This window comes from Monomorium pharaonis, chromosome 11 (genome assembly GCF_013373865.1).
Source record: "Monomorium pharaonis isolate MP-MQ-018 chromosome 11, ASM1337386v2, whole genome shotgun sequence".
In the NCBI taxonomy this organism is placed as follows: Eukaryota; Metazoa; Arthropoda; class Insecta; order Hymenoptera; family Formicidae; genus Monomorium; species Monomorium pharaonis.
In genome coordinates, this window is record NC_050477.1 from 7333762 (window position 1) to 7348363 (window position 14602).

Consider the following 14602-nt stretch of genomic DNA (forward strand, 5'->3'; position numbering starts at 1 on the left):
GGTGCGCGCCGTCGGGTCGTGGTTTCGCGGTTAAGGCGACGTCACCGAGCCAACGTTGCGGAAATCAAATCGTTAACCCTTTTGACGGACGCGTGAGTGCCCCGTCTATTTGAGACTCAGTAAATATACATTATCTGGCCTTCTGCTTTCGATAGGGTCGAAACTCATAAAGAATGAAATGAATAGGTCTCGTCTGTGATCAATATCTCTATCTCACCTTCGCATTTTCATATGTGCCCTATATATTTTATATTGACATTTTTATTTTATATGAGGCATATATTTATTGTAGTATCTAAGGTTTATTTTTAGACCAATAAATTTTTTGCTCGATAATCTGTTAAAGTACCATTCTGATAAGATTCCTCGAAAAGAAGAAATCGCTTAAAAAGATATTCTTCCTTCTAAATTTCAAAAAATCGATTATTTTGACATTTTTAAACTATGTTTAAACATTGAAAAACAGAAAAGATTAAAGTAAAGAAATAAAAAAAAAACTTTAAACGTGTTTTTTCAAAATAACATTTTTCAAAATTGTTGTCATACGATGACTTATTTAATTTAATCTAATTGACTTAAAATTTTTAGCAGATGTTTCTTTCTCGTCCGACATACAATTAAATAAAAATTGTTACTTTTTTTGTAATTTTTCCAGTGATTTTTCAGGCAATTTTGAAAAAAAAATTAAAGTTTTTTTTCATAATAATTTATGAAGCCTAGCAACAGTCAATACTTTTTCGATACCCATACAGATATGCAAATAATTGTCAAAAAAATTCCTAATATTTACAAAAATTTATCAAATGTATTCAATTATTAAAAGAATAAATGTACCATACAAGTTTCAGGTTTATAGTTTTTACACTTAAAAAAAATATTTTAAAAAAGGATATTAAAAAATGGTACCAATAGCGACAATCCTTATAAAATCATTCGTGAAAATTATTAGCATGACAATGTCTATAAGTATGAGAAAAATATGTGTGGAATGTGTTACGAAGGCATCCACACTCGTGATCTTCATGCATCTGAAACATTTAAAACTCTGTGCGCTTCCAATTTCGATGTCATAGGTTCCAAAGGGTTCGAATAAAAACTTGAGAAATGGCGATGGTAATTTTTATGTTTTATCATCGCTAAGGCGGGTGACTAATTGCCTTGCTTAGACCCGGAGAGAGGAGCCAGCCGAGGTGACTGCGAGTGTAAGTCGGCCGAGGAAAATTTACGATAAAGCGACTTTAATTTTGATTCATGGCGGACTCTGTCGGAGAGAGCGAGGCCACGAACACCCGAAAGGGGAAGATCTTTTCTGGCATCCATCGCCACTCCTTCGTCGTTAACAAATTCTACTAGGTATAAAATTTAATATAACACAACCCGTGCACAGCGTTTCGTTAAAAAATTGCAAAATATCTATATAAAAATACATATTCTTGTACTTTTATACAATAATCTAGAATTTGCAAATTTAGAAAGGATAATTTTCTTTTTCCTCTCTCTTCTTATCTTTTTCATATGAGAAAAAAAATCTTTAACGCAAATAAAGTTTCAAGCAGAATGAACCTTAATGGCGGAGTTGAAAAAATCTCGACGACCCAGATATTTGATAAAATAAATTCCGATGCGACGAATTTTTTATACGATAATTCGGCGCTGTATCGTCATTATCGCTATCTCTCTCCACAGAATCATAAACCTGCGGTGGTGGCAAACGGGCGTTCGAGTCCCGGGACTTTTCAGCCTGCGGGAACCGCCCTCCCGCACTCAATAATCCTACGCTATAGCGAGCCTCTATTACGAACCCTCGATCCCCCAGTTGTTCCCCCTAACCCCCGGGACACCCCTCGTCGACGCTCGCCGGGGCCGAGAACGGATAGAGCTCGCCCTGATTCCTGCCACGGAGCACTACGTACCGTGAAACCGCCCTTCGTTCCCCTGCGCTACTGAATTGATGGGGAGGCCTGACCATGTTCAAATCGCAGACAGATATCTGACCTTTCTTCAGTGAGACGGAAACCTTCCCATTCTGGAAAGGAAACGCACTCATAAATGAGCTCGTATTCCCTATAACTTTCTTTTGTTAACATTTTGCATGTAGAATATATTTGTTGATACAATGTAGATAAAAATTTCAAATTTAATTGCCAAAGTTAACGTACAAGTGCGTGTTAAAATAAAATACATTTAAATTACGAAAAAAAAAAAAAGATCTTAGACAGCATTTGCCCGGATAAATGTTAAAATTTGAATATTTTGAATATGCATGAAGAATATAATATGTTCTAAATCACACAAAGTATTGTACTAAACACAATAGTACAGAAGATGTCTCTAGTTATTAAATTAGTTGTAACATTATGATTCAATGTCAAGATTTCAGAAAGACTTTCCTAACCAGTAGGCTTATTCCGTAACTCTTAACGACAGTGTCGATATCGTTACATTGTCGTACATCATCGCACATATTATATATGACAAAAAAGCTGTGCAGCGACAATATAACGATACTGAACCGTCGTTAAGAGTTACAGAATAGGCCTACAGATTTCGAAAATTTCTTGCAGATTGCCGCTGTTACCACGATGTTGAATTATATCATTAATCAGAATTTTTTATTTTCCAAAAGTTTATCGGAATCCATAATACAGTAAAGAAACTTTGACCGTTCCTGGTGTTGCGCAAGAAGCACACGGTGCTACATGCACGGGCAATTTCACCATGCGTGCGTGTGCCGGTCTATTCTCGTGTCGCAGAGAGAAAGAAAGAAAGAAAGAGAGAGAGAAAAAGAGAAAGAGGGAGGAAGGAGAAAGAGAAAAGAAAAAAAGAGGTGTTGGGTACACGACAGCTGTAAGCCCCAGGGGCATACGAGTCCTCGACTCGCACCCCCGCTTGCGACCCTCGCCGCCCCTTTTTCTCCTTTCCGCTTTTCTCCCCCTCTATCTGTCTCTTTCCTCCGTTGTCTCCCTTCACCTCCCTTCGAGCTCGTCCTTCATGGAGAGTCCCGGCAGCGTTGTGTACCGTGGCTTACGCGAGGAACGAAGGGGCGAGGGGGAAATCCGGGGGGATCATGGGGGAAACGATGGCTTCGCCATAAGCCAGCGATACCAGCTCGGATGACTGGCGATTACGTTATTCGGAGGGACGTACGTGTTCTCGTCTGCACCGGTTCGCGTGCCTGTTCGTTCGTTGGTTCATTCGTTCGTTCGTTCGTTCGCTCGCTCGCTCGCTCATCCCGCGTGTGTTCCACGTGACGCCCGATTCACGAATGAGCCACGGCCTCCCGGCTCTAATTCACCCCATTAAATTTAATTTCAAGCGGCCTGCCCGCCGATTCACCCTCCCCGCGCACTCACCCCCTCGCGGCAAGATCGATCCGTTAAATGGGACCGACTAATACCGAGGCCGGCGCAATTATGGCACCGAAGATGCCGGCGAGAGGTGTTGGGCTTGACCGCAGTTAAATTTCGATGGAATCCCCCACATTGTTTGCTTTCAATTATGAAAAATAACAAATAATAATAAATTAACTACACCAATTGACTTTTTCTTCGCATGTGTTTACGCACGTAATTATTATAAAAAATAATTTTTGAAAAAGGGACAAAAAGGCTTTATCGCATTCATTGTGTAAGAGTAAAAATTATAGGTATTAAATCTTGTATGTGATGACAAATTTTATAAAAAAGGTATTAACGTATAATAATAAAAAATTGTAAATTTCTTTTTTTATTTCCGTCAAAAGGTAATAAAAAATTTTATATTAGTAATCAGGCACATGTGAACGCAAGTATAAAGCAAATTGCTAATTGTCATTGATAAAATTTCAACTAATACAAGGTAGCAAAACGAGGTAAGAGTTCCTCTTGCTCTTCTTTCTTTTCGATCACACATTGTGTACATCATTAGATACATATACAGACGCGGGAGGAGAGACCAAAGCAAAGCTTGTGCCGAAACGATAAATGTTAGCGGTGCTCCTTCTCGCCACTTTTAACGAGCTCGCGAAGGGCGGAGAGCCACGTCCATGGTGTAAACGAGTGCCATTCTTGACAGAGATATGGTTATTCTTTGAAAGCATTTCTGGCCGGCTAGTCGTAAATGTGTGAACCTTTTTTCTTCTTCCCTCTCCCCTTAAAAAACTAAAAAGTACCAGACAGTACTTAACAGTACTTAACAGGTAATAAGTATATGGAAAAGATATATTTCTTTAACTTCGGATAATTTTTCTATTTTTAGAAGACAGTTTGCTATTTTTTGTACAATTTTATATTTTTAATTAACTTATCGTACATAACGGCATGCTTTTTTCTGACCGGAAAAGATAATTTCCCTTTGACTTATACGCATTAAAAGGAATTATTACAGTTTAAAATCCAGAGGTAATTAAGATTTAACAAATGCTTTAAACGTTGCAGACTTGAGAATTAACATTGGCGACAAAATGACGTCGTCATCAGTCTAAATAACGTACGTTTCAAATCGTACGCACGTGCACGTGTTATCAAGCATTTGCTGACAGATAGAGACAAAAGGGAGCCAGAGTGCCGTTTAGGAGATTAGCCTAAGCAGACGATAAAACAGTTCTCAACTACAAATAAGGAAGTTGCACTCCTGAGAAGGGTCGCGCAATTCACAAAGGAATAAACGATCCGTATGACAAGTCTCTCAACAAAACAAGTAGGCCAAAGAAAAAAACATATATCTTTCAAACATGCAAGATATACGTATGATTTAGAATTTGTTGCGGGATGGATTTTCATAAAAACGGTTTCCGTAAATAAAACACACCCTTGTGTTTTGTCGCCAAGGATTAATAACATATTAATGACATCCGAGTAATTACGTTGGCCGCGATATATTTCCATGATTTTCCATGCGTAGAAAAGCCGTTTATACCTACATATAACATTAATATTTATAAAATTTACATATCGATTTACAACCTAAGTATTGTTACCAAAAGAACAACAAAAATGAGCTTTGTTTCTAAATATTATCTGCAAACTATATAATTGCGATAATTGGCGAATTTATCAGAGAGTGCGTTCAAATAGAAAGAATTATTGGAGTTAGGAAGGTCATAAAAATAAATGTAACTGAAGAATAAGGTCTCCGATTAATATTTTTCGCGCGAGTCTATATTTTTCGATATAGAGTGTCGCCTTGAGCGTACAAATAGGAGGAGAGTTCTTTACACACAGATAGCACGCATAAATATTACGCAAAGTTAATTAATCAAGGTGCAAGCATCCCTTAACACATTACGGTGGGAGGAAAAAAAAACGAGATGGGAAAAGGGTGCGGGAAATCGCGTATACACGCAGACGCCGCAAAAGCAGCAGCAGCAGCAGCAGCAGCAGCAGCAATACAGCAGCGAGAAGCCAAGCTCGCGGGCTGCTTACGAGCTTGTAAAGAGGCGATAAACATAACCCGGCGGCTCTATATCGCCCGCTACGAGTAGCAGTCGACCGTTAGAGGAAGAGGTCGGTATTGGTGATGCAGAGAGGAGGAGGGTCGCGCTTCGTCGTCCTTGTTGTCGTGGTAGTCGTCGGTGGGCGGAATCACACATGTGCGCTGGGTTCTCTCTGCCGTGCGGGCTGCGAGGATGGGGAGGAGGGTACGGAGAGGATGGTATACTGTGTGTGTGTGTGTGTGTGTGTGTGTGTGTGTGTGTGTCGCGTCTATGCACGAAAGCGGTGGTTGGTATGCTAGGTGATACGAGGCCGTCTGGGTTATCGATTATAATCATCGGCGTGCAGGCGCCGCGACGGATCCGCAGTCATTAGGGACGCCCAAGCGTCGTTTCACCTTATTCCGACTGCCGGAAGCGTGAACAGGGAGGATGGGACTAGAGGGAGAGAGCAGCCACTCGAGAACGTCTACGCAGTCGAGCTGTCGCGCGAAAAACATTCCGACTCAACACGATTGTTGCTCTCTCTCTCTCTCTCTCTCTCTCTCTCTCTCTCTCTCTCTCTCTCTCTCTCTCTCTCTCTCTTTCTCTCTTTTTTGTTCTCGTTCTACTTCAGTATCTTTCATCTGCTATCTCTCCGTATCTCACTTTCTACCTCCTGTTGGAGCGAGGTCACGTAACCTTCCCCTCGCCACGCAGCTCAAGTTCGTTAACGTAATTTTTCGCGCCTTAACTCTCTCACGGATGAGTCTTTGCGTTTTACCTCTCCTCTACCATCGTTCGGTGAACTTGATCGTTTAATCCTTTCGCTTACGACATAATATGTCAGCGTGAAAATCGGAAAAATGCGAGCTAGACGTAGCTGAAGTTCAAATATTACATCAAGTAGACTTTTAATGATTCACGAAAGATAAAAACGAGATATCTTTCTACCGCGTAATTACAGAGATTCTCGGTAATTCTGATTTGAATTTTCCCAAGTATTTTCGCGTATAACAATAAAATGCACCTTCATGTTTTGCCGCCAAGGATTAATAACATATTAATGACATCCGAGTGATTTCCCTGGGTGCGATATATTTCCATGATTCTCCGTGCACGGGAAAACTGTCCATGACCGTATCGTCATTAATTTAAATGGCCGATTGATTCAAATGCAGCAGCTTTGTTGAAATTCGCTCTTTTAATCGTCCTGACAGCGATGCCGGTAAAAACGCTAATAATGTTGGTGTATCAGCGAAAATGGACCGATTAAAATAGTATAATTGAAATTATCGGCGATTGGGGAGTTGGAAATATATGTGTGTATACTGTGCTGCCTAATCAAATCCATGCAAATATCTGAAAATATTCGAGCGGACTTTTCCATCCTTCAAGAATTAAACTATATCCGCGGAACATGTGTTTATGTTTACATTTTAAATAAATAAAACAATGTAATGTTTTACAGAAGTACGTGATAATGATTTGACTTGCAATTACAATCACACGTATATACACATACACATACGGGCGTGCTGGAAAGAATGTTACGTCCAAAATCTTTAATTTCGAAATTGGAGTAAAAAAATAGAATGTAGACTTAAACGCTTTAATTAATTCGGAAATAATTATTTCATTTTTGTGTATAATCTAACACGATTACATCTAAAGAAAATTATACCCTATACTTAAAAGTCATCGTTAGTAACTAACATTGTTAATATTATATATTATTGATCGTTCTATAATTTATTAATATCTATATTATGTATGTACAGTTTTAATTAATATTTGTTGAAAAAAAGGAGACTCTGAACTATTAAACAGACAAAGAAATTTTAACGAGAAGCTATTAAACAAACGAAATACATTAAGCAGTTTATTATTTTTTATAAATATCAATATTTTTAAGAAATGAAGAAATAAATTAATAAAAAGCTTTTACATTTCGGACTTTCGTTGAGATTATATATTTAATAAATCATAAAGAAAAAAAATGGTGCTCTCTTATTTTTGCGAAACTAAACATTGCATTGTACTTATTAATACTAATAAAAGCATGATCTCATTTACATGAGCCTCATTTTCATCTGACGCTGAGATGTAAAAAAAACCCCCACACATGATTATTCCCGAGTTAATAACCCTTATTTCAGAAATAATGTCTATCTACATAGAGGATTGACCTTTCTATTTGTTAAGACGTCGCGCGGAATGTCTGACGAAATTCGCACAGCGCTCAATCCGCGTTATTGTTGCATATTCGTGCAGCAAGGAATGCGACGATATCGCGAGCGTCCACGCAATAAACTTTCCAACCCATATTGAACGCCCAATATCGTATAATAAAGTCCGCACTACGTCTTGGGGAACAATGGCAGAGAGATTCTGGAAACGTTGCACGCTGCGGCGCTTGGCATCGTCCGGCGACGTGGACGGAACGTTTGGCAGGAGCGTTCGCGGCACGGACGCTCAAGGAGCGCGATCAATCTCCTCTTTTATTATCTATGACCGGCGAACGGCGTATGCGGCAAGACAATATTCGCGAAGGGATGGCGTCTACGCGACGTCTACTGCCCGGACATTTGGCAGCGGATATTTAGAACGCCCGGCGTTACGCTAAAACGCTTCCCGGTTGCGCTTCCCATCCGCGCGAGGACAAAGCGCGCGAATGCGAGTTCCATTAGTCCCTGTCACCCCCGTCCCTGCCTCTCCGGTCTTGCTGGATAAGAATATCACAGACAAAAACGCTTCAATCGCGTCATTTAATGAGCATTAACTGTTTCAGTCCTCGTGACGCGCATTGTCGTTGATTTACTTTAGTCGTATGCGTGCGTGCATCTGTGTGTGTGTGTGTGTGTTTGCGCGCGCACGTGAAGTGAAAATTATCCGCTATGTTAAAAATCGTTAGCGGCTGTCCGAAGGAATTTTTACTTTGTTCGGAAAGAAAAATGTAGTATAATTTTTTTTCAAAGAATTAAATTTTCTGAACACTTCAACCGTTTATTTTGGCTACAATTATTTTTTAATATTAATATTAATTGTATTTATAAGTTATCATGATTATTAAATTAACGTGAAAGATCAATATTGTATGATTAAGAACAATCAAAATAAATAAATATTAAAAAACTGTTCGAGTAAAAGAATTGTTTGCGGGATTGTATTGATCTTATCAGCACTTATTATAGATACTCTTTTTATGTTTTTATCGTATCTATTTTAAGTAGTTTGCATTTTACATTTATATAATTTTGCATATAATAGATATGTTTGATTATAAAATATTAATTAATCTCGTATCATTATATTATTTCGAAAAAAAGTAACTTTCCAAAAAATTAGCTTTATAAAGGGCGTATTATCTTTTCATATATATATATGTGTGTGTATATACACAATAACAATTAAAATAAAAATAAATAAAAACTCCAGAACAATGTTAAAATAATTACATAAAACAGATAAAGCATTTTGTTAAATCCATAAATAGCAATTTTCGATTTTCACCGAGTCTATTGAACAAATTTCCAAGTTCAATAAATTTGATTGCCAAATTCTCTTTTGTGTACGCGGAAGAAACTTCCAACTGCAATCGCGCGTTTGACTGTTTACACCTTTCCACGATCCACAAGCGTGTATTCATTTCTCGTGAATGTGGCGAACGAGCCATAGGTGGGCGGCGCCGTCGGTCCCGACCACGAAAACAAACGAATTTTTAATTAATCATCTGCTAATGAGGCAGCAGTCAGCGCGCCGCGTGAGAGGGAGAAAGATAGATTCGGGTCGGCCCAGGTGCCCTTTCGTGTGTTTTCTCATTTGGCGCCCGCCGCTGCGAGAAGGCACCGTAAAGAGAAACAGAGAAGGAACGAGAGGAGAGCGAATCATGGACCGGCGAGAAGAAGCGGAGGAAAAGGAAGAGGTATCTCGTAAATGTTTTAAGTTTCATCGAGACTCGGCGTCGAGATGGCGAAAGGAAAACGGAAAGCCAGTACCTGCACCGACGATATTCTTTCCTCGTCCCCTTTTTTCCTCGTTCTACTTTGTTCCCTTTTTTTTTCACTCGTTCCGATTGCCGACGGAATAATCGACGTGGCGTCACGTCTCGCGTCGAGAACTTCGGCTCTCCTTATCAACGGTCTGACACGAGAATGACCTGCCGCATGCCCTCAGCTTCGATTCTCGGGCTTATCGGTCCCCGCATACCCCTTTCCTCCCTCCCACCTTTCCCTTGTCTTTCCCCGACCGTTTTCCACCAATGTTGTCGTTCAACCTGCTCTCGTCCGTGGCCCGTTTTGAAGGTGTTTTCGTGAGGTTTTCCCCGGCGCGCCGTCCCCGGGGGAGAGCTAAAACAACGCGGCTTCTCTCCGGGTACCTTCGGTTTTGGTCCTACCTATTCGTTCGCTCTTTCCTCTTGCTAGCTCTTCCTGCTGGCGGCCCTTTTCATGGAAAAGGGACGGATCAAGCGAACAGCAGAGAATGCGGGAATCGAGTTTTTTTGTTTCGAGGTGATACGGGAATATAGGGTGTGCCGAAACCGTCGGTATTTGATTTAACTTTTTCAAGACTGGGAAAATACCTTTTCCCTAACACAGAAATTTCAACAAACTTTTTGCCTTCGATATTTGGAGATCAGCAATCTTATATATTCTTACTTATATATTTTTGTATTATTTAGAGAGAAAATTTGCATAATAATTCTCTTTATGATTTTTAACTCAAAAACACGTTCCGATATGGAAACGCCATCTTTCTCAGACGCTTACAATCTGCTAGTGAAATGTCAGTTGCTTTTGAGGCACCCTTTATATTTTCGCTATAATTTTATAGTGAACGCGACGCGAGGGAGACTAGAGAAGAGCGCTCCCGCCTCGATAAAACGACGTACCACAAAATGCCAGGGTACTATTATTTACAGTGGTGGAGTCCCCTTGGAGTCTTGCACGGTATTTGTAGGAGTAAACTGCAATTTACAAAATGATAATGCACTCGCGTTGTCGCTCGGTAACGCGATTATATACCTTCGGACATCTGGAAAAGTTTCCATATTTTCACCGAGGATACTACATATTGCGTCTAAGTAATAACCTAAAGGTGAAAACTATTATCCCGTCGCAAATTTTGTTAATTGAAATTCTCTCTCTCTCTCTCTCTCTCTCTCTCTCTCTCTGTTTTTATCGAAAGAAACTTAAAAACATCTAAGGGATAAATCTTTCATATACCGACAAGTGTTTAATCAAAAGACTTTTTCCTCTCGTTGCAATTGCACGAAATACTCGTGTGTCTGTTTCTACCTGATCCATTAAAGCAAGGATGAAAATTTAAAGGCATAAGTGTTTGTTAAACATACGTGTATTCAATGTTCCACCTCAAAATAAGAGATCATCGATACGACGTAACAAGAAAGGTCCCAGTTTTGTGAAATTATTCATTTCCCCAGTATCGAAACACTGGCATGTGCGTCAACGAATTAGACGCGGACAAAGTAGAAACCGTTGGTAGTACGGAATATCAAGCCTGGGTGACGTAAAGAATTAACGAACCAAACGATTAGCCACGTGAATGAAAATACCAGTAAGAGAGCGACGCAAGAGCGACGGAAGGACGCGATTGCGGAGGCGTTATTTCGTTTGCGACGGGTTCGTATCGGGTTTCACTTTAATTAAGCAAAATAATTAGCCGCCGAAGGCTAAAACGGCAACGTGGTACTCACGGCAAGCGGCGCTAATATTTTCCACCATCGAGGTATCGGTTTCCGTTCGTTAGAGGCTTGCCATCGAGGAAGTACTAAGTAAGGACTCCCTAAATCAAAGTTTATTTATAGAAACCGGATCAGTGTTTGCGTATACATAGGCACGAGGGAAGCTTCAGCTCACTTGGCAGAGTGCATCCCTATATAAACTGACTAAAACTTTGCTCCGCTTGAAAAAGTCAACGAACTTGCTTTGTCCTTATTTCGATATTTTTATTCTCGTTGATGGCGTCACGGGTTCTAAACACAAAACGCGGATTTAATATGTTGGTTACAGTGACACTTTGAAATCGCCCTCAAAAATAGTTCTCGTAGAAGCGTGAAATTCAAATAGCGCCGAGATACACTATGTGCACCTGTTTCTGAAGGGAGAGGCGATTAACGCAGGACGCTTGTCATCCGCAGCAAATGTGTTAATTATAACTTCTAGAAAGCGCCAACCGTCATTTCGCGTTTCGTTCAACTCTCCGCGATGTTAGGAAAGGCATCCCTTGCGATTAGTATGACGTTTTACTATCGTTCTCTTTTATTGCCGCAATATAATATTTTTTACTATATATATGTTACATCAAGAGAAAGAGAAAGAAAAAAATATTTTAATTTTCTATCTATGATATTAATTTTGTTTTAATGTTAAAACAATAAGTGGCAGAAAAATAGCAGTATCTTATTTTTTAAATAAGTCGAATTTAACTTATCTCTTTCTCCTCGAAGAAAATATATATTTTAAGTCTCAAGCTCTGAGTTCAGTTAGATCATGGAAAACCGTCGCGTCTTCAATGCATTAATTAGTCAATTACGATTTGATCTTCATTTTAACTTCCATATTTAAGAATTAATAAAAGGACATTAATTTAAATAAAAAGAAAGTCAATTAAGCAAAGAGAAGCCTCAGGATATGTCCAGGCTAAAACTAGCTCAACCGCGCAAACACCTTCGTAAATAAAATGCCACCGATATATTTTTTCAACACTTTGCGCGCCGAAAATGGATAAATTTACGAGCACGGCGGAGAAGGAGGAATGGAATATCGGCGTTCTTGTACGCCTCCCGAGTACCCCCTCCCCCTCCCTCGAACATTCCCTCATTAATCCTCCGATACCGTCCATCGTTCCTCCGTCATTCCCCGACTGCGGAAGCCGAGAGAGGCGGCCTTATCGGCCTTTCGTTCTCTCGCCATTGCCTCGCGCACGGACCGAGATATTAACGATGCTACGTTAACGGGATTTCCTCGGAGTCTCGGAAAATACGGCGGCTGAAACCTCCGGAGGATTTGGATTTCGGCGAGCTGCGCGGCTCGCGCTCTCGGTCATCCAATAAAGCGGCGCCTTTACCACAGTTTCGCGTGTTCCCGAATACGAGAGAGGATGATATGTGTGCGCGTGCGAGCGCGTACACACGCACGCACGCATGCACGCGCACGTACGATTGTGTACACATCGAAAACATAAGCATAGCCGTCCACACGTACGCCTATAGTGAGAAACTTGCTCCATTGTGCGGGCATAACGGCAGCGAATATATATAAATGTGTATGTGTGTGTTGTGCGTGCGTGCGCGCGTCCATACGTTATGTACGTATTATATTACCCGAGTACACGAAGGGAAATACGTGTGAGTGTGTGAGCTAGAAGCGCAATTACGATTCTACATACTCTAGACTATCATCAGACACCACCGATATTTCTAAAGCGCCTCCGCTATTTCGTAATTAGTTAGATTTCTATTTATCTCCGTGTTGTTCGAGATCATAAGTACAGTACGTGTACATCGATTATTAGTTTCTCGGAAGTTAGTACTTTTGTCGTTAATCATTCGATGCTATACTTGAAAAATGGAATATATTATTATCGTATAAAAATTATTTCCTCCCATATCTCCGTTATCTTCTGGAAGAGATAGGAATTACTTTCGCACAGTTAGCCGGCGTGTTTGTTATCTACGCATACGTATACTGTGCACATATGCTATATTGAGGTGCTCATAGTCATTTTCCTGCACCACGCCCACGTTTGATCAATCCAATTCCGGGTATAAAAGGTACGGCCAAAATTATCAGGATGGTCGGACATTTGGCGAAGAAGCCGAAGCAGAGATGGAGTTCACTATACAGATTTGGTTGTCGCTCTCTCTTTCTCTCTTTCTCTCAACAGTATCGATTCGCAGCTCCACCGCGATCCTCAGACGAGAAAAAAATAGACATATTCATCGCGAACGGCACTAAATTTCCGTTCTCAAAATGGAATTTTTATCCCAAATAAACTTTCGTTTTTCAGTTACTTTAAATATCCATCGTTAGAAAGAGACAAAAAGAGCAGGGAAAAAAAAGACGGAGTTTTCGCGTCGCGTTTCAAAAGTAATCAAAATGTCACACTAATCACATAATTCATACAGCGTGTTCCATCATGTAAGACCAACATCGAGAATATCGATTCGTCGATTTATGAGAGAATGAGTGCTCGGGTTACGCACGCGCGTGTGCACTTGCTGCTGGAACTATATCGCGAGTGTGGAAATATATCAGCCGTCTAACATACCGCGAATCCTCTTATCGTCGTAATCTCAAGTTGCGTCATTCAGTTTAAATGCAAAATTAGGCGCGCGCGCGACAAGCCGCGGCGACGATCCTGTGGGCGTCCGAAGTCACGGCGCACCGAGGACTCCGAGCGATTCGTTCAACCTGTTGCAAAGCCGTCGACATCGATCCCGTCCTCCATCGATTTTCCTCTTGAATGACATACCTATCGCGAGGAGGGTGTGGCAGAATGACCTCGTCACGGAAACTCGAGAGGAGGACAAAACGAAGAATGCTCAATTAACGACCCGTACCACTGGCATTTCACGACGACGCTTCCGGAATCATTGTGTGATAACGCATTATTGGGAGAAGTAGATAACGAAAAGTTCGGTCTGTGCCGATAGTGCAACATATAGGTGCGAGTAAGTGGAAGGGACTTCTTCCGGTTGAATTTATCGAAACGACCGTTACGTAACTTTTTGCGGACGTCAAACGATGAGATTTGATTGGGCGAGTTGTGTACGATATGAAGCGATATCTGAATGATGAAGGGTAAAAAAGAAAGCAAAGACCAAATGACTATATAATAACGATAATAGCAGTAATAACAAAACGGTAACAGTGGTAACAGAAATTGTCGACCGCCCTACACCTCGATTATTTTCAATAGCACATTTTCAGTCGTGACGAATCAAAGTGTTTACTATACCGCGTGAAAAAAAAGGTATTGATCGCGCCGAAAATAATAATAATAATTCTAATAACGATAATAAACGAGAAGCGCTACCGTTCGGCCGCCGCGTGGCATAGGCGGCGACCTATTACGCGAAACACGACACCGGCGCCGGTCCGAGGCTGGAACCACTTGTAAAAGCGAACCCCCTTTTCCCCCTTGTGCCTCCCGCAGGCGAGATCGAGAGGGACGTGCATTGGACAGAGC